This window comes from Chenopodium album, chromosome 13 (genome assembly GCF_948465745.1).
Source record: "Chenopodium album chromosome 13, dcCheAlbu1.1, whole genome shotgun sequence".
NCBI classification, from domain to species: Eukaryota; Viridiplantae; Streptophyta; class Magnoliopsida; order Caryophyllales; family Amaranthaceae; genus Chenopodium; species Chenopodium album.
In genome coordinates, this window is record NC_137846.1 from 2,313,552 (window position 1) to 2,335,610 (window position 22,059).

General features: G+C 34.9%; 1 non-coding gene across 1 annotated transcript; it reads left to right on the plus strand.

Moving 5' to 3' along the window:
• The first annotated feature begins 2,776 nt into the window (after positions 1–2,776).
• On the plus strand, positions 2,777–2,854 carry LOC145577289 (small nucleolar RNA snoR28). The gene has a single exon (XR_014098738.1). It is a non-coding gene; the product is annotated as a small nucleolar RNA snoR28 (small nucleolar RNA).
• The last annotated feature ends 19,205 nt before the right edge of the window (positions 2,855–22,059 follow it).

Below are 22,059 nucleotides of genomic sequence, written 5' to 3' on the forward strand. Positions count from 1 at the left end.
CCAATGCATACATATGATTTTATACAATTACAATTTTAAGTTTATTTTCGCAATAATTTTTCATCTCCTGGTAAATATATTGATATATTTTATATAAATGTAAAGATTTATTTTATATCAATTTTTATTTTTGCTAACATTTTAGTGTTTTATTTATCCACTTTTTTATATTAGATGTAGTGGGTTGTGAATGAAGTTGATGATTCTATCAAAATAGAAGATAAATGGTATATAATAATTTTAAAATTATAATACTTGAAATGTATATTTATGGGTAACTAATAATTTTTGTTACATGTGTTTATGTATATATTTGTTAATGCTCTTATCAAAATGTTAAAAGGGGAAACAGAGTTCAAATTAACGTGGGATAATTTGCCTGCATCATGGCTATCCATTTGAGCTGTAGAGAACCAGAAGATTGCTTAACGTGGGCTTTCTCAAAGGATGGGCAATATTTAGTCAAGACTGCCTATGCTCTTGGTAAGTCGTTCGACTTAGATGCCTTTGACAAGGTGTGGGTTGACATTTGGGGCCTTGAAACTATACCGAAGGTGAAACATTTTTTGTGGAGAATGTGTACAAACTCCTTGCGAACAAAGGACCTGCTGTATTACAGGCACATGGTGGACAACTCGGTGTAATGCTGCTGTTGAGACCACCTTCCATGCCTTCTTTGAGTGTCCAGCAGTGAGGGATCTTTGGAGTGATTGTAGTTGCGAGGAGCTTGTGTGGAAGGACCCTATGGCAGACCCTAAAGAAGCATGGTTTAAAGAGACGAGAAGGGTGAGGTGATTTTTGCAGGTATTAGAACAAGTCGTGGCCGTCTGCCCCCTGACGTTGCAGAGTGCAAAGCTATCTTATATGGGGTTAGATTGGCTCGTAGATATGGCCTCAAGAGAATTATAGTTGAAGCTCATTGTCAAGGTGTGGTCTCCCGTTTGGCGAAGGAAGCGATTTTCTTCACTGATGACTTAGATACTGTTTTGGAAGATGTGTTGTTTGTTTGTAAAGACCTTGAGTTTGTTTCATGGTCTCACATGCTAAGGGATGATAATTCCGTTGCTCATAATTTAGCTAGATTAGTGCCTTTTGGCAGGACCATTCCTGACATTTTATGGGCCCTAGGCAAAATCATAAATAAGGGCCCTTAGGAAAAAAAAAAAAAATGAATTCTAAAATAATGTAACAATTTGTCTCTAGTACAATATATACAATATACTACATACTCCATATTACTCCGTTATATTACACTTCGCTATAAATCTAGACATAGTTCTGTGTACTACGAAGTAAATAAGAACAATGTTTCATTGTAACTATGATCTACTGCTATACTACGTAGTATATTTTAAGGGTATCAACATTTGAAATATTTTTCAATTACATAGATTTAAAATAAAGTTGAATACTTGATCATAAGTTTGTTAATTTAAAAGTTAAAACTACAATATCTAAATTAAACACTAATTCCCAATAATTATCCATGGATTAAAACAAAGAAAGGAGAGAGAAACTTTGTCTAAATGTCAAAGAGAATAAACACAATTAGTGGACACAAATACTGGCAAACAACTTAATGAGATGATTAAATAAATGATTTTGTTATTTTCATTCATAGTAGGATAATTAAAATGTACGAGTATAGTTGAAGCTAATGACTGGTGTAGTCTCTTACGAGTAATAGTTTTAACAATATTTTACTTGCTTATAACATTCTCATAATTTCATTTACACTATCAAAATATTTGGGGAATTGATAAGAGTGAAAGACAAGACTCATTAATTTACTTGATGGGAAATGAAGTTTTTTACTTGTATTTAATGCTGAGAGAATTGGATAGTGGGAATTGCAACAATTTTAAAGTGAAACGAACGGCGAAGGATTAAAGAGTGTTGTCTTTTTTTTTTATTTTTTTTATTTATTAGTACAATTTTATGAAAGCTGAGGTAATATATTTTTTTGGGCCCCCATTGGCCATGGGCCCTAGGCCATGGCACTCCCCGCCTACCCTCAGGGCCGGGGCTGCCTTTTGGTGATGAACTGGTTTGGGAAAATTATTGTCCCCCGTCCATCTTCTCGTATGTACTCATGGACAAGCTTTCCATTGATTGATTAATATATGGCGCTTTTCTTTGGTTTCAAAAAAAAAAAAAAAAAAAAAAAAATTCCACTATATTTGGACTTTAGTCAAAGCCCAACGGCTCAATGTTCTTAAGGTAACCCTTATAAAAGGAAGGCAATTTTCCCGCCAAATTTCAGTCACTCAGTCTCTTTCTCCTCAGCTCTATCTCACCTTCTTCCTCCATTTTGTCTCTCCTAAATTAACACTTTTTCAATACCTTCACCTGCAGAGCTTCAATGGCGTAAACTCTGATCAAAATCAATAAATCCTCAGATCTAAAATCAATAAATACATGTTTGTATTGTGTCCCCAAGTCCAACATTTGAACAAATTGCTTATAGAAAAGATAGTAAGGTTGTTTCTATGAGAGTGATTCTGATATTCTAGCCAGTGTTGCATCCTATTTTGATCCATCCCTCTAATTAGTATCTAGGACTTTTTGCATATTAGTTTGCATTGCTGCAATGCAGCCTCTCAGCTAGTGTGTATATTGACTTTCATTCGTATAAGTAAAAAGTGCAGACTACTCGGATTTGTGTTATGTATTTGAGTCTTAACTTTCTGCTTAACTGCTGCTGCAGATGGAGTCTGTATTTAGGCACTAATATGTATTAAGTGATTTCAGTCCAAAAGAGTACGCTAAGGCCCAAAATGAAGGGGATGATGTCTTCTTTTGTGAGTATGAATATGACATACGTTGGCATTCTTTCAAGCGGCTTGCAGAGATAAATGATTTAGAAGAGGTAAGCCTTCAATAAGTTTTGTGCCCAGTGGCCAGAGGCTGGTCGAAGCTTGACAGTTTCTTATTTTTCATTTACAGGATGAAGATAATGATGATGATGATGATAGTGCTAGTGATGAAGATTGGAAATCTACAAAGGACTTAGAGTATGAGTCAGAGGAGGATATGGACTTTGAGGAGGAGATTGAAAGGAGAAAATCTTCTGGACCCCATCGTCTCAAGAGTTAGCTGCTGTATGTTCAAGATTCTCTTAACTAAATTTGCTCTACTTCCTACTTGACTAAATTTAAACCATATAATCCTACTTTATTACAGAATTCAAGGAAGGGACGCATTTTTGGACTTCAGAAAATAGGTAAAAAGAGTACTTCACAGCTTGTCATAAACAAACAGAACTTGAAAGGGCCAAACAGACACTGCTGTCAGCAACTTTACCAAAGTCACTTCCCTGCCGCAACAAGTATGCATAAGCATAATGTTTTGCTCCACTCTGTCTATTTTTTCACTTCTTACTGATATATGTTTTTACTCAGAGAAATGGAAGAGATCTCTGCATTTATAAAAGGGGCTACATGTGATGATCAATGTCTTGGACGTTGCCTGTACATTCATGGTGTTCCTGGGACTGGAAAGGTAAAGTAATTGCATCGGCTCCTTTTCCCTTCTCTAAGATCTTTGATGCACCAAATATTATCACATCTGCTCAACTTTCATTGCAACGTATTGTTATTACCGTACCAGCTTAGAAGTTGCAGTTGAATTTCCCTAGGTAAGTTTCAGTACACATTGTCCAATAATATCAATCTACTGTTACTTGTTTGCAAGGCTTTGTATTAGGTACTTTCTGATTTTTTTACAAACTATAGTATCCGTGTTTGAATTGCAATTCAAACTCAGACTGTTAAATTGGTTTTCTTAGCTCCATAGTACTCCCTCTGCTTTCGATATATAAGCTGAATACTATAAGCAACACAGCATGAGTCATCAAATGTTTTTTTATACCACTGTAGTTTAAGTCAAGTGCAAGTTACATAGCCTGTAAGCTTTCTAACTCGTTTTTTTTCTGCTTCTATTTATCAGCGATGATGTGACATTTGCTCTAAAGGACTGTCAGGAGATTCCATGGCTAGCAAAATACTTATGATTGAAGAATGGTGATGTATCAACAAAAAAGATGATCGAAATCCATTTTCCTCGGTGGTATTCAGCTGTGTTGCTTCTAGTAATCATCTTAATTAATCGATGGATTATCGAGTTCTTCTGAACTTCAGCATGTACTTGTATCTAGTTTATGCATTGATCGGTAAACAAGAAATACAAAATTTTCTTAGCTTTCTAAGTTAAATAGGGAGGACTTACGAGTTTCAGGGAACACAAATGTATTCATTTGAGGTGTTAATGTACGTGAAACAAGGGATAGTGAACTAGTGAAGTATAAAAATTGCTCCCTTGCCTTTGTAGATTTGCTTAAATAAAGGATTTTTTTTTTATCAAAATATAGTAAAACGCGCATTTGTTTAGTTCAAATTCTCTTATACATAACCAGAAATTTCTAAGCTATTGTTGTTGATGAACATTTTCAGCGTAATATTTTTATAATTAGTACGAGTAGCATTAGTAATATGAAATTTACATGGTATACTAGGGTGAACCATGCTCATCGGTCATTAATCATTATGCACTCGGTGTGAAAACAGAGACGTAGCTTTTGAAAAACAACAAGAAATCAAACAATTCATCTCAATTGAAGGGCATTTCATAGCTTTCAAAATTAAATATCTCCATGTTTGCACTTTACTAAATTTGATTTATTTTAGAGAGAAATTTACAGAGTGTTTGTCAGAGAGAGAAGTTTCTAGAAAGCGAATTTGAGGAGCAAGAGAAATTCATAAAGCAATAATAACGGATCTTATCTTAAGTTTATGAGTTTTTTTTTATTTTTTTTTATTTTATTATATGGATAAAGTATATGAACTTTTTATAGGAGAAAGAAATTATAAAAAAAAAAAAAAAAAAAAAAAAAAAAAAAGGTGTAATGTGATACAAAGTAAAGCTACTCAAGATTAGCTCAATCAAACACAGTAAAAAAAAAATCGAGTCAAAATAATACAATAACATGTCAAATCGAGCTACCCTAACACAAACTCGAGAATCATAAGAAATAAAGCACCCCCTAAGGCCCTAAGTAGTAGAACACTCCTTAATTAGTAATTATGTATATAAGAAGCCATGCCTAATTGCCAATCCCAATTTCAAAGACGCGCGCTAAATTCAAAAACGAATTAAAACTTGGTATAATAACTAACAACAGAAGTTGTTACAATTTGTTACCTCATTTTCTCTCTCTAAACTCTTCAACCTCTCTCTCTACAATCAGCTAATCAAATCCACTCAACTTCTCTCTCTACAATCAGCAACTCAAACACACTCAACTTCTCTCTCTAAAACCAGCTAATCGACAATGGAGGAAAAAGTACCAGCTAAAATCACTGAAACAGAGGAGAAGACGGCAGTTTCTCAAGAAACAGAGAAGAAGGCGGCAATTTCTCAAGAAACAGAGAAGAAGACGGCAATTTCTCAAGAACCAGAGAAGACTCAGACAATCTCTCAAGAAATTGCTGAAACAGAGGAGATGAAGATAATCGCTGACGAAAAAGCTGAAATAGCGGATGATAAAAAAACAGAGAAAAAGGAGGTGAACTCTGAAAAAACAGAGGAGAAGACAATTTCTCCAGAAGATGCTGCTAAATTGGCCGAGAAGAGGAAGATGATTGCTAAAGGAAAATCTCCAATGGAGGAGACCAGACTTGATAAAGTCGCTAAAATGGAGGATAATCAAGAAACAGAGAAGAACCAGACCGCTGAAATGGAGGTTATCTGTGAAGAAGCAGAGGAGATGGAATTATCTCCAGAAGAAGCCGCTAAAATTGCGAAGAGGAAGATAATTGCTAAAGGAAAATCTCAAATGGCGGAGGAAGAAGAGCAGCTTACAGAGGTTAATGTTGAATATTGTGATGATGATTTTGACGATTTTGAAGATTTATACGACGAATTTCTCGCGGATCTAAATTCAGAATCTGATAGTGACGAATTGAATACTGCTAGTAAGTTTTCTGGATTTATTTTACAGTTTTGATGATTACTATTATCAAGTTTAATCTAATCGAATAAACCTAGGGTTAGTAATTGAGGAAAATAACCTTTTCATGATCAATGTATGATTTAATTAACAACCTAGGGTTCGTATGAAAGTGTTTGATCAAAGATTATTATTGGTTAAATTGAAAAACTTGCAGTGTATTTTTGATGTAAGCATGCAATAAATTTGTTTTTGATATAATGTGCCAAATGAATTTATTTCCTATAATGTGTAATAGCCAATTATCTAATGCGTTAAAGAATTTATTAATTTCAAGCTTTAACGATTAAATGTTAACTAGTTTTCTTGAGGAAATTAAAAAATCGAGAGAGAGATTAATTGATGGTTGATGTTATTATTCATCAATTGATTGATGTCTATATAGAAATTACATGTTGTGCTACATCACATGTTACACGGACTCGAAAAAAAGTGTCAAATAGAATTCTAGTGTCCGGCTTGAAAATTTAGAAATTAATCACGCGAAAACACTTTTAATTTCGAGATTTGGATACATTGGTACGCGAAAACAACAAGCAATCATATAATTATATACATATCTTAGTAGTATTACAGCATTTTACAGTAAGAAATATGGAACTTAATATTTAGTTCGTGTTTATACTTGGTTTTTTCAGTTAGTTGGAGCCTTGCTGAAATTTTTTTTCAGAAAATTGGAGCATCGACTGTTTACTGGTATTTCAGAAAAGCTCTTGAATCCGGAAACATTGAAGTTGTCAGTCGTGATGAACTCGAACCACATCGACCTTTCGTGGGGATTCTGATGATATTCGGTGTGCATTACCACAAGAAGGAAAAGGGGAAAGAAGTGGTGCTGACAATTCTAAGGGAATTCATGATAGGTGATGGATTGAGGAAGTGTGATGTAATTGGTTTCGTTAACAAGTATGATATAGGAGAGACTCATGAGGCAGCCCTGCAACGCGCTATGTTTTTAGTGATGTGCATTTTTGAGGAGGCGGGTAAGGTTAATGAACCTGCAAAACTGGTTGCTGAGGCTATGTTAGATGCTTATGATACAGGGATTTGGGGTGATGAAGTTTTCGGTACTATATACCGTTTTTTGAGGTCTCCATACAAGACTTTAGTGGTGGTTGGATTGGTCTTAGTGACTTCCTTGGCATTGTTTTGCAAAGATAGAAACAGTCCTGAATTGTCCAAGGTCATCCACCAAAACAAATTCGTTGAAGTCGTGCACAAGATGGACACAGCTAAACTCGAAGAAGAAGTCGTGATGCGCGTAACAGCCTGTGTTGATGCCCTAGGTTGGAGCCTTGCTGAAGACTTTTTTCAGAAAATTGGAGCATCGACTGTTTACTGGAATTTTAGAAAAGCTCTGGACTCCGGAAACATTGAAGCTCTCAGTCATGATGAGCTCGAACCACATCGACCTTTCGCAGGGATTCTGATGATATTCGGTGTGCATTACCACAAGATCATTGAAGGCCTGACTAAGATAAAGGCTCCAAAACTCCTGCTTATAGAGGCTAATGCGGATTGTAGTGATGGTGACTTCCCTCAAGGGCATCAACGTGACGAAATCAGCACAACTAGTAAGATTATCAACACTAATCTGTGTTTATTTTAATTACAGTTTTAATGATTAAAACACGTATAATCTAATGGAATAAACATAGGGTTATATACCCTTTTGACAATCGAAATAAACACATTTTGTATTTTTGTATATGCTACATTGGTATGTATGCTATATTCCGTGTTGTATGATTAATTTATTTATTCTTATAATGTGTACTAGTCAATTTTCTCACTTTAGCAATTAAAAGTACTACATTACATGTTATACTTAAAAGAGAGATTAATTAATGATTGACATGACCATGTTATTATTTATCAATTGATGTGTAGAAAAAAATTACATGTTACATGGACTCAAAAAAAATATCAAATAGAATTTGAGTGTCCGACTTGACAATCTAAAAATGGATGAAATTATAACTTTATTTAAATTTTGTAACTTTATTTGCATTTACTAGGTTTCATTTAATTTTCATTTAATTTTGTGATTTCTTTTTAATTAATAAAAAAGTTGGTGTACTGCAGTGATTAATGGAGGTGCTTTTAATTGGGAGTTTTTGGGTATATTTGGGAAGCTAGAAAAACAAGATTATTTATTGTGCTGGTGCTTCTCCATATGTGATTATTTAGAGGCAATTTATTATCAGCTTTGGTATGGCAAAATAAAGTGTTCAAAGCAAGAGCTCATCGACAAAGTTAAACCCTACGCGAGTGTAGATACTACATACTCATTCAACGCGTACCAAGCATTGAAATGGATCGAGAAATATGGTTTAAGCCTAGAGGGCAACTGCCCTCCTTATAAAGGCGTAAAGGGGGTTCCATTTCAAAGGCTCGAGAAACCAATTTTGAGAGTAAGCGGTGTACAAAAGCTTCCAAACGATGAACAAATAATTTTGGAGAGGTTAGAGAAACATCCTGTTATATGCTCCATCAAAGTCAACCCAACAGATGTGAAGCGAAGCGTCCAAACGGGTAAACCGTATGCTTTATGTGAATATAGACTTCAACGTAGTCATGCAATTGTTTTAAGTGGCTGGTCTAACAAGCCAAGCGCTAGTTATCTAATTAGAGATCCTAAGAAACGACTCACGAAGGTCAAGAGAGGTACTTTTGGAAGAGGGGAAATAAATCCAATGAACTACTGCTGCTGTGTTAATAATGTTTTCATAGAGAATGTGAAGTAGATTTTTGTGCAGTGATCGACCATTTGAATGTAAAAAAAATTTATGTTACAATTTTTCTTGTAATACAATCATTATCTGTAAGGTTGTGTTGGAATATTTGGTTTAAATTGTTAGTAGATTTTAGGCAAAATTGGTATAAACCACCTTTTTTGTCCAACTTTTTTGATAAAGAGAATATTTATAGGCAACAATCCTTTGCCAAATAGGAAAATAAAAGATAAAAATCCTAAAAACTAATCCTGTCTTAAATAAATATCTTGATCTTATATTAGGAAATAAAATCCTAACAACCTTAAAATAAGATAATTCATCAGGATAAACTCCTAATCCTACTAATCACGCGTAACTTTCGGATTGACGTTACTCAATCTCGCAATTAATAGAAGACTCGACAAAAATAAATCAACTTAACTAAATAAATTATATTGATGCTATTATCGAATATGCATCACTATGTATATAGATCAAATATACTACCTCATAGATCAAATATACTACCTTATGTAATTAACATGCATGTAGCAGTAGCATGCCGTCCAAAAAAATACAAAAAATTGCATGTAGCAAGAGCATACATGTTAAGCCTATTTAGGGCATGTTCTCTTGAGCTTAAGTTCAGTTCAGTTCAATTTCAATAAGTTCAGTTCACTTCAGTTTAGTTCATTTCTTATCTTAATTTCCTTCTCTCATAAAATATTCAGTTCAGTTCAGTTCATTTCTATTCAGCTCCAATAAGTTCAGTTCAGTTCAGTTAATCAGAACAGGCCCTTAGTGTATAGCTTATGGGCCGATTTTATGAGCCCTAATCTCTTTAGGTTGTATATATATTTGTGCATACTCTAATATGAAATACACAACTCTATTCTTTTATTCTTGACATGGTATCGGAGCCACTATACTGTTAAACCCTAAACCTCTAAAAACTCTAAAAAAATTTCTATTCTCTACGCTATTGTTCGATTGATTGAGACGGGTGATGATGGAAAAATCGATCCCTCTTCTCCCTTTTATCTTGGCGCCGGTGATCAACCGAGGAATTCTATTAATTACTCACATGGTTTTGAAAGGCGATAACTATCTTACTTGGTCTAGGGAAATCACCATGTCCTTAAAATCTAGGCGCAAATATGGTTTCATTGATGGAACTATCTCTAAACCCTCTGAAAAGAAGAAGCTGCTTGATGGGGATACCGTTAATTCCATGTCAGTTTCATGGATTTTACGCTCTATTAACCCTAAGGTTGTGGCATCCATACCCTATTTTGAGGAAGCAAAGAAGCTTTGGGATTATTTGGAGAAGCGATTTTGTGAGGCTAGTGGCCCTCGTCTCCTATAATTGCGGACTGTTATTACCAATTGCCGACAATCGAAAACCATGATTTTTGAGGATTATTATACTACTTTGATGGGGTAATTTGATTATCTTCTTCATCTCAAACCCCCACATGGATGTGAATGCGGGAATTGCACGTGCAATGTTGCTGCAAAGTATGAGTTAGATCGAGAGGAGGAGAAATTACATCATTTCTTGATCGGTATTGATGATGACAAATATGATGTGGTGCGCACAAACCTTCTTTCTCAGCAGCCCCCTACTACCCTTGATTATGCATACCAAGCGTTTCTTTAGGAGGAACGCTCTCGTGGCATTGTTCAAGGGCACGCTACCTTAGACAAAGCCGAGGCACATCTTTTTGCTTTGTCCTCTGACCGAAGGTCTTTCCAAGCTCCTACTCGTGTCGATAAATCAAAGATTTTCTATACTCATTGTAAACACGTGGGACATGATAATACGGGTGTTTCATACTCCATGGCTACCCCCTTGGTGGCTCGAGAAATATGGAAAGAAAGGGGGGAAACATCTTCGGGACAATAGGGGTCCCTTGTGCCTAGCAGGGCTACTGCTCCTGCTACTACTTCTTCCTTTGCGGTTGTGGCTGATCACAACAAGCCCACGGCTCGCAAGACACTTTCTCGGCCTTGGCGGAGCTGCAACCCAAGCATGTTCGTCTTCTCTTAACTATGGCTAATAAACAACAACAAGATAACATGACGGGTGAGTATTTTCTTTGTCATGGATCATCGACATCGTCGTGTCTCACCATGTTACTGGTGACAAATCATGTCTAATGGATGTACATTCCATATCTCCTTGCCCTATTGATCTTCCAGATGCTGCCCAAGCAATGGCCACGAAGGAGGGCCAGTTTATTTAGATAACGGAATAACTCTTGCGAACATTTTATTCGTTCCCAAATTAAATTGCAATTTAATTTCCGTCACTAAAATGATTGATGATTCTAAATATTATGTACAATTCACAGACTCTTTATGTGCTATACAGGGCTAACTCTCAAGGAGCCTGATTGGAGGCGGTGAACGCATAGATGGACTCTATTATTTCCACGACTTCCTAAAGTATGTGCGGCGACAAATTCGGGGGTTTCTACATTCGAGTTGTGGCATCGGCATATATGAGGCATCCGTCGGATAAAATTTTGCATGTTAGTGCCTGGCTGCCTGCTATTAGTACTAGTTCTAGTAGCAAATCTTTGAATAAAGCATGTAAGTTTGTCCTCAAGCTAAACAATCTAGAGATAGCTTTCCTAATAGTGATAATAAGGCTAGTTGTATTTTTTAAATGATACATTGTGATTTTTGGGGGGTCATATAAGACGCCCTCTACTTCTGGTGCTCACTATTTTTTTTACTATTGTTGATGATTTTTCGAGAGGTGTTTGGATTTATTAATTGAATGACAAAACTGAGGTTTATTCTTCCTTTTGTTCTTTCTTTGCTATGGTTAAATGTCAATTTGATGTTACTATAATGTATACAGAGTGATAACGGTACAAAATTCAAACGCATGCTCCCGTATTTTAATAACAATGACATTCTTTTGAAGGAATTGTGTCTTCGATAAGTGCAATTACTAGATATATCAAGGATCACTATTATGGAGATAATAAGTTCATTCTATTGGGGCGTCATCCTCTGTTGCTAGACTATGAGAGATGATCTTTGGGCTAGTCAAATGGCCCAAAGCCCTTTAGAATGGATCCTATATTGGTCACACACAAGGGTATTGGGTTAAGCAAGTTAGAGGCCCATTAATGGGCCTCATGAGCAATCAATTAGTCATAAGCATGAGTGAGCTAAGTATAGTTTGAGTGGGATTAGGAAGTGGGCTTGGATTTGGACTTGGACTATTATTTAGAGATGCGATCTATAAATAATAGCCTTGCCTAGGGTTGCATATACAAGTCACAATTGACAATACAGTGAATTGTGAATCAAGCAACCACCATCCAAAGGCCCTCATCCTCCCTCTCTCACACGCACGCCTCTCTCCTCCCCTCTCACCTACGGCCGGCCACCCCTAGTGGCCCACGTGGTGTTGCGCGGTGGTTCTTGGCTAGTTGATCGTTCGTTCATCTTCGTAGAAGGTCGATAGAAATGTTCTTTCGCGACTAACTAGCATTAGTGGAGGTCTTAATCTGTGCCCGTGGACCAAGTAGAGGAATCACGCTTGAGGTTCTTTATCTCCCTTTGTTCTTGCTCGATCGCACGTGGAATCACGCTTCAAAGGTACGATTATTTGTGCTTTATGTGTTATGCATTAGATCCTTGGATTAGGTACTGTATGAATATGATTCATGTTATTTCCGCTGCGTAGTACCTATAAAACCCTATAGTGGTATCAGTTAGCCTATTGCATTTACGCATATTGCCAATAATTCTTTGATAATCCACAATTTTAATTCAATTAGGAGGGAGAATATTTAATTATGGTTCAATCTTTATATTAAATGGAGATTTAATTTTTGGAATATGATTAAATATGATTTAATTGCTCAATTGTTCTAGCAAAATCCGAATAAAGCCCTAGTATTTTCAAAAATTTTAATTGAAATAAAGCCCTAAAATTTTGATTTTTGTGCTTAATTTTGATGAATTTTGAAAATTTTATGCTTCATAGATTTAATTGAATTGATTTTATACATAAAATATGATTTTGTATAATCAATGTTTTAATTTAAAAGTTAAATTAAATTTTAATTAATTTTGTGAAGAACCCTAAAATTGAAATTGAATTGTGAATTTAATTTCAAAATTGAATTAGGCATAAATGTTGTGTTTTAATTCAATAGACCCTAAATTAATTTAATTCAACAAATGTTGTTTAATTAGATTAAATTTCTCAAAAAAAAAAAAAAAGAAAAAAAAAGGAAAAGAGTTAAACTTGGGAGGGGCAGCCGTGGCTGGGTGGTCGAACCACCGTCAGGTGGGCCACGGCGGCTACCAGTAGGTCGGATAGGGTGCGCGAAGAAGGCGGAGGACAGGCGGCAGCAGCGAAGTGCAACCGTTGCACTGCCGCGTGTTGCAGCCTGCGTCTGCTGGTGGCTGGGCTCCTGCCTAGCCGTGACGTGCGGAGGGTGATTTCGGGAAGGCGACTGAGAGAGGAACTGACTCTGGTCAGGTGGTTTCCTCAGGCTTCCGATCTCGGTTAGGTTGTTTGAGCCGTGGCTGGGCTCTGCCCCTTGCTGCGGCTGTGCGTTGGTTGGGCTCTCCCTGACTGACGCACATTGCGGCTTCCTGTTGCTGCGTTGGTTGGGGTTCACCCCTAGCTGACATGGCAGCAGATTTCAAAAAAAAAAAAAAAAATTGTTTTTATTAAAATTATTTTATTTTAAAGATAATTTCAAAATAAAATCAGATTTTATTTTGAGATAAAATCTCAAAAGTTGGTTTTTGATAATTATCCTTAATTAAGATTGTTAATTTTGGATAGGATTTGTTAGAATATTCCGAGCATATTCCAAAAAGATAAAGATTGATTTAAATAATGTGATTATCCCATAATTATTTTTGGATATAATTGATTTAAAATATGTGATTGGCAAGTAATTAGGATAGAATTCCTAAATTATTTAGGATAATCATGGAAAATAAATATGATTTATATTCCATAATTTCAAATAAGATTTGATTCTATCTCATACCTAAATTAAAATATATGATATTTTATAATTGGTTATGATTAATATATGATATTATCTAATTACATTAATTAAAATATGAGATATTTATAGCCATGTTTCCTTCATTATGATCATCAGATGTTATAGTTTAGGAAAGCATGATGAGTGATTTACTATATGACACTTTATAATATATGATATTGTTTATTGCTATATATAGACTAGTATGGCCCATAGATTCTAAAATACGATCTGCGCATCGTGATGTATTTTTGTAATCTAAATACGGTCTGCGTACCGTTGAGTATTTTTGTAATTTATTTTATTTTATTTAAGTAGTAGATAGAATAGAATAAATTTACAGGTTGCAGTTGATCCAAAAGCCAATGAAGTGAAGGCCCAATGGAGCAAGATGGATGAGATCCATGAAGATCCAAGTGGGAGCATTTTACTTTATTAGTTTTCTTAGGATTAAGGGGCCATACTATGTCATGTTTTATTGCATTAGTAGATTATGCATGTTTAGGTTTATTTATGTTGCTTGATGATGCGCTAGAGTTCACTATACAATCACAACATAATAAATCTAGATCCCAGTAATATTGATGCAGCTTTTCCAATTAGAAACCCGATGAAAACCTTGATCGTTTGTGATGGGTCAGCACTCAGCAGAGCATCATAATATATCTTGGGGAAGTGGGGGTAGAACCGCATATCTACACTTTTAATTGGTTATATTCAACAAGGTTACCTAAACCGTTTAGAACCTTGAAGCTAAGAGTAATAATTAAACATGCGATGGTTAATTATTCAACCAAGAATTACAAGAGTTGTAATCAGTAAAGAATTTACTCACCTTGAAAATGTAATGGTTGATGCGGGGCTTCACTCTGGTTAATTATTACACAAATAAAGGATCTTGGAATCATTTTATTCAATAGGGGTCAATTTAAAATTGAATAAAATGCTTTAAAGTTACCAATAAATTCTAAAATTACTTATGGTACTTTAAATTTAATAAACATAATTGAATTTTGCGTTTACTTATAAGTAACATGTCGTTCTAATTTTATTATTATATATAATCTCCTCGATTGAAAATAAAGTTGAGAAACGTTCTCAAAAGTTTAAAAGATAATCCATAAACCTATATTCCAATTTTGCCAAGATTGTTCTAAAAGGCAAGTTTTAGAAATTCATGTCACATGTCTAAGGTTGGTTTTATTCAAAATGTTTGAGTAAAATACCAACACATCTTCATTTTGAAAAATGTTTCAAGGGACATAATGAGATGAGAGGTACAATCCCTCAAAAGACAAGTGTACAAATCCAATAAAATCTCTTATCTTCAATATGATTGAATATAAGAAAGTGATTGGAAATCTCTGTGATCAAAAGTTGATCAAATAACGGTATTCTTCATCTACTTATATAGAGTTTAATACTTGATTAAACTCAAATATAAATAATGATAGAATAAACTTAGCAAGATCATGAAAAATGCTTAAAGTAGTTGAGCAAGGTATCATTTTGAACCTAAGAGAAATGTTCTAAGTGGCTCAAATGGAAGGGTTTAGGAATATATGAGGATTGCATTAAGAAGTTATAGGCCAAGAATTGCAAACAAGTTGCTACTTCTCAAACCTAGAACTACTTACATGCTAAAAGTTGTTATGAACAACAAATGTTTCTAATTAAATGGATCTATTCCAATTGATTAGATACTACCTCATATAGTTGGAAGGTAAAAGAATGGAAATGTTCCAATTTAAGAATTATATTATAGAAATTGATTTAGCATTTTGCTACTTCTTGGACATATGATGTCTTGTTTAGATCATTCATTGCACAATGTGATTGAACTAAAGGAAGAATTCATTGCTAAAGGAGAAATAAATCTACAAGTTTAGAAGCAAATGTTGCAACTTCACAAGTAGAATCTACAAGTCTGGAAGCAAAAGTTGCAACTTTACAAGTAGAACCAGTATTTCACCAATAATGGCTAGAGTTAAATAAATGTTATCTACTCTTGCCATTATCAAAACACCATTCAATGTCAGTAATGACTAAGCATCGAAGATTCAAAAACGTGGAATAAATGTTATTCTATGCTTTTTGAGTCATAATGTGTTTTGAATTGCTAAATAGGTTTAAAGTTCTTAAACCATTTCTATGTATATAAGTTGTCTCTAACATGTCAATTAATTCGAATGAAAATGAAAATTGCATGCGGAAGATCCAAATGGATGGACTTTCAATATCATTGGATTATGAATCCATTGATATATGTAATTATCATTCTAATTTGAAATTTTGACTAAGTCACCATTTAGAGAAATGATGATGTGAACTTGAGGTCGAATACATATCGATGTAAGAAAACCAAAGGTTCAAGTCTAGAGACGGACAATGAAACTTCATTTGTGATATGATCACTACTTGTGCTTAGTTGAAACATAAGGGTGAAAATTTTGAAATGTTCAAAATGTTCAGTATGAAGTTCAGTATCAACTTGACAAGATAATGATTACACTACAATATGATTGTAATTGTGAAAATTTAAGTCAAGACATGTACTTGGCAACACATTCAAAATATTGCAATATGATCGTAATAATGAGAATTTAAGCCAAGACCTTGATAAACATCCAAGAGTTGTGAAATCGTTTTACAACAAACTTCGAAAGAAAACCTTGTGAAGTGTTTATGAAGGAAGCTATCAATCTATATGAGATATATTTTGATAATGGATGTAAGTTACCTATCTTCCAACCATTGTTCAAGGGATATACTTTTAAGATAAGCTACAAAACTAAACAACAAATTACATAGGTCAAATCAGAATGTAGCAAACGCTTCATATGTGATACATATTTTTCTACAAAGCAAGGAATAAAACATGTATTAAACCGATTGATGCACGTTCGATTCCTATATAGAGCATGGGGTACTACTACACAACCATACTTAGCACAAAATGTTTGTTGCTCAAGTAGGTGCCCTTATGGAAATTGTTCCAAAAGGTCAAGTGGGAGTAGTGCAAATCTCAAAAGAGTTCGAGAAAAGCAACAAACAAACATGGTTCAAAACCATGGTTGGCGAAAAGTTCGAGAGCCTTGAAAGAGTTCAAGAAAAGTGATTTCGAAAATCTCGAAGAAATTTGAGAAGCAATCGAATAACAGCAACAATATGAGCATGATTCACCTCATGATACAAATGACAACGCGTGGTCTCATTAAGTGTAATGGGATTAATAACCATGTGTCGAAGGTAGTACATTTCAAGTGCACATCCTCTATTGTCGTTTCTCATTGAAAACTAAACAAAGTTGTTGTATGAGTTTCAATTGTTGCATCAAACCCACAATGATGACTAGCATATGTAGAACTTAGCCAAAGAAATATGATTTCATAATGACTAAGAGTTTTAAAATATTTATTTTGGAACATTATGATTATGCAAGTAATAAAGATGATTTGACAAGTTATAACTCCAAGTGGTTTAAAACCAGGAAATCTGAAATAGATTCTAAGTCTGTAAGCAAGTGTATGACACTTGAATAATTTGCCTAAATTGGGTGAAACCCATTGTAAGCAAAGCAGACAAGAAAGAAAAATGTTTTCTAACTAAAGCAAAGACTTCTTAAAGGATTCAATTAATTTATAGTATGACTATGATTACAATGAAACCTTTACATTAGTCATGTTGCAAAGATCTATTAAAGATACTTTAGTGATTTCTACCTTATGAGATTTGGTAGATGGATTTCAAAACACTTTCTTGAAATTGTTCATGAAATAAGATTTGTATATGATACAATCAAAAGTTTAGAGATCCAATAATCCTAGGGATGCATATAATATCAATAATGGATTGAAGTTAGCATCAGGGAGTTAATGTTCTTAATTTTGTGAGTTAATCAAATCGTTTGATGTTCTCGTAAAATGAAGAAAAGGTCTTGTATGTACAAGATGTTTAGTGGGAGCTATGAAGTCTTCTTGGTCTAGTATAAAGAGCAATTATTCATTGCTTGAAGAGTCAAGTGGTGGGTAATGCATTTTGTATGAAAAAACCTTGAAGAGGATGATGAGTACATTTGGGATTCAAGATCTATATAGATAGGTCTCGAAGGATGTTAGAGTTTTGGTTAAGAAGCTTATATTGATAAGATTCTTATAAGGTTCAACATTATATTGAAAAAAGTTTCAATCCCATGTGACGTGGCACGTTGCTTAATGATTCAATACCTTGAGAAAGGATTGATGAAATTAAGACTTTGAGTGATGATGCTTATGCAATTCGCAAAGGATGCATCATGCATGCCATGGACCATACTCGTCTATTTGATTCACGTGTTTTTAACAAGTGATGATAGATTTCAATCGAAATCCAATGTAACGTTGGAATACAAATTAAAAATTCCTAAGTTCTTTGCAAAAGGGCGAAGGAAAATTCTTAGTGTATGGAGATAAAATGATTATAAAATTTAGAAATTGCAAAATTCATGTTTATGAGAATGTCTCATGAACTCTACTTACTAAACCCCTTCCATGACCAAGGTATGAGAGTCATACTAAGGTTTTTGGATTGAAGCAAGTTATGTAATTTTAGTTGTGTATGTTTTGAGAAAGCATATTACAAAAGTAAATACATTAGCTTGCAGAATTATGTTTATCAATTGAAACAAAGTTTCAATCTTATTTAATCGTGGTTTCGAGATTAAATAAAATGTCCAAAAATAATTATGGATTGATGGGCTCATCAGGTTATCTATTAGATAGAGACCTGGTGTATGAAACCCCACAGGTGAACAAAATCCACATATTATTTAAGTTCCTAGTTCGAAATCATTAAAGTGGACATAAATGATTTCAATGAATGGACTAGCATGTAAGATTGATTGGATAGCTCGGTTTCATGGGCTATAGGAGCATAGTGATAAGGCTCGGTCAATCACATGGATATGCATGAATGATGCAGGATCGAACCATAGACCTACTTTGAAGTTCAAGTATAGAACTTCCGGATATATTAGTGGATTCCTTTGACATGAGTGGAACATTGATTTCATTCAATGGATGATATAACTGTGGTACATTCAAACGTCTTCCCGTAACTGGAGATTATAAAGGGTGTTTCCTGGTTATTTCAGAAGTTGAGTGGGAGCTTTGGTTGCCACAAGATTGGATAGAGTCTACCTATTAAATTAGGAATGTGTCATGTTTTGGCCTCTTGAAGAGGTTGAATTCAGAAAATGCATGGCCGTGCTCAAATGGATTACATAGTAATCATTTGTTTTGTAATTCTAACTCAGATTTCAAGAAAAGATTTGTAGATTAATATGATCACGACATAAGATGCAATCATATTATCAAATCGACACACATTGACTTAAGGAATTTGAATATTGCGCACTTGTCTCAGACAAGTGGGAGATTGAAGGAATTGTGTCTTCGATAAGTGCAATTACTAGATATATCAAGGATCACTATTATGGAGATAATAAGTTCATTCTATTGGGGCGTCATCCTCTGTTGCTAGACTATGAGAGATGATCTTTGGGCTAGTCAAATGGCCCAAAGCCCTTTAGAATGGATCCTATATTGGTCACACACAAGGGTATTGGGTTAAGCAAGTTAGAGGCCCATTAATGGGCCTCATGAGCAATCAATTAGTCATAAGCATGAGTGAGCTAAGTATAGTTTGAGTGGGATTAGGAAGTGGGCTTGGATTTGGACTTGGACTATTATTTAGAGATGCGATCTATAAATAATAGCCTTGCCTAGGGTTGCATATACAAGTCACAATTGACAATACAGTGAATTGTGAATCAAGCAACCACCATCCAAAGGCCCTCATCCTCCCTCTCTCACACGCACGCCTCTCTCCTCCCCTCTCACCCACGGCCGGCCACCCCTAGTGGCCCACGTGGTGTTGCGCGGTGGTTCTTGGCTAGTTGATCGTTCGTTCATCTCCGTAGAAGGTCGATAGAAGTGTTCTTTCGCGACTAACTAGCATTAGTGGAGGTCTTAATCTGTGCCCGTGGACCAAGTAGAGGAATCACGCTTGAGGTTCTTTATCTCCCTTTGTTCTTGCTCGATCGCACGTGGAATCACGCTTCAAAGGTACGATTATTTGTGCTTTATGTGTTATGCATTAGACCCTTGGATTAGGTACTGTATGAATATGATTCATGTTATTTCCGCTGCGTAGTACCTATAAAACCCTACATCTTTTCCAAACCTCTTGTGTTGGCATACCTCAACAAAATGGACGAGTAGAGCGTAAGCATCAACATATTTTGAATGTGAGTCGAGCATTAATGTTTCAAGGCAATTTGCCGATTGATTATCCGGGTAAATGTGTTCTTGGAGCGGTTTATTTAATTAATCGCACTCCCTCTAGTGTGTTTTTTTTTTTTTTTGACAATAGGATTTCATTGATAAAATATAGCCAAACGACACTTTACAATGCAAATAATTCTTAAGAAATCTAAACAGCCAACACAAAAATATAACACCATAAAACAAAATACATTGTAGATTCGATCAACAATAGCCTTAATAGAAAACATCTTTCGAAGCAATACAATCTGTGAGTTAACACTAATTCGGTTTATTAAGAACCACTAATGCATAGTCGTATGGATGAAAATACATGTGTGGTACTCTAGATACTTAGAGAAATTATGAAACCCTAAATCTTCATTCTTTGCCGGATGAACAATCAAACTGCAATCACCCAATTATAATCTTCCATAAGAGAAGAAAAGAAAAGCATACTCCTAACTCCCACAAACGGAGAGAACAAACCTGAAAATTGGGAACAAAACTCTCATAAAGAGAGAGAAAGGAGGATTATTAATAACTAAACAATCAAAGGAAATTTTGGGGCTTACCATCATCAAAGAGATGATGGCAGCCCCTTGCGGCTAGAGAAAGAGTTAGGGTTTTAGGGTTCGCACTCCCTTTAGTTTACTAGCCCATAAAACTCCACATGAACTTCTTTTTGGCAAATAACCTAATTTTGATGAATTGCATGTTTTTGGTGTCTTTGCTTTGCTCATAACCAAAAAGCAAAAGGGTGAAAAATTTGCATCTAGGGGTAGGATGTAATACCCCGTTTTCTTATACGTATTTTAATCTAAATAAGTATTTCTTAAAGTATTTAAATAATTCTAAATGAATTATTTGTGGTGTTTTATTTATTTACTTATTTTGAAAATACCTTTTTTTTTATAATTTTAAATTATTGGGGCATACTATTTTATATATAAAAGGAAATTATGTCTAAAATCACTCACCAAATACTGTTTTTTGTCAAAAAAAACCACCCACTTAAAAATATGTTGCCTAAAACCACCCAAATAATTTTTTTTGTTGTTTAAGACCGCCTAGATCAACTTTCCGGCATTGACTTCAAATTTCGGCGTTGACCCAGGGCACGTGACCCCCTTTCTTTTTTTTTCTCGAATTTTCAGGGCATTCTGGCTTTTAATTTCTCCCCTCTATCTTCTCTTTCCTCTTCTTCTCTTTCTCTTGTCCTCCTTCCTCTTTCTCATCTATCTTCTCTTTATCCCTCCTCTTCTCTCTCTTTCCACCACCAACATTAACGACCGTAAACAACAACAACGGCGCAACACCAACAACATCAACCAACCACCAACAACATCAACCGCAACAACAACAACGGCGCAACACCAACAACAACAAAGCCAACAACCACCGTCGCAAGCCAACAACTTACTCTCTCTTGTAAATCTTGTTTTAATTTAGGTTAGATTGTAGATCTAGTTAATTCTTTATGTAATAATTGTGATGTTAGTTTATTAATATTATTAGATAATCGTATATTTATATATTTTCTTTAATTTTTGTTGGTTAATTATCGCTTTTATTTTTTTTGTAGATCTAATGGTTTTGATTTTTTTTGTCTGGTTTTTTTCGTTTTTTTTGTGTTAATTTTCTTATTTACGGGCTTATTTTCATTTCTTAAGTTAATTTTCGGCTTTTTGGGGTTGGTTTTTGTTTTATTGGGTTAATTTTGGTTTTTGGCAATAATTTTTAGATGGTGGTGGAGTGTGGTTGTGTTTCACGGGTAGGGTAGAGGCTGGTGGCCTGGGAATGTTGGTAGGTAGGTTGATGGTATGGGCCGTTGTGTTGGTTGGGTGAGATGGTGGTTTTGAGGTGGGGCTGGTATTCATGAGTCTTATGCACTCAACTTTGGGCATATAAAAAACACTTTTATAACACATGAGTTTGTTGTAGTTGTCATTCTTTAACTATCTCGCTAAATGAACTAACTTGACACTTAGTTTTCTATT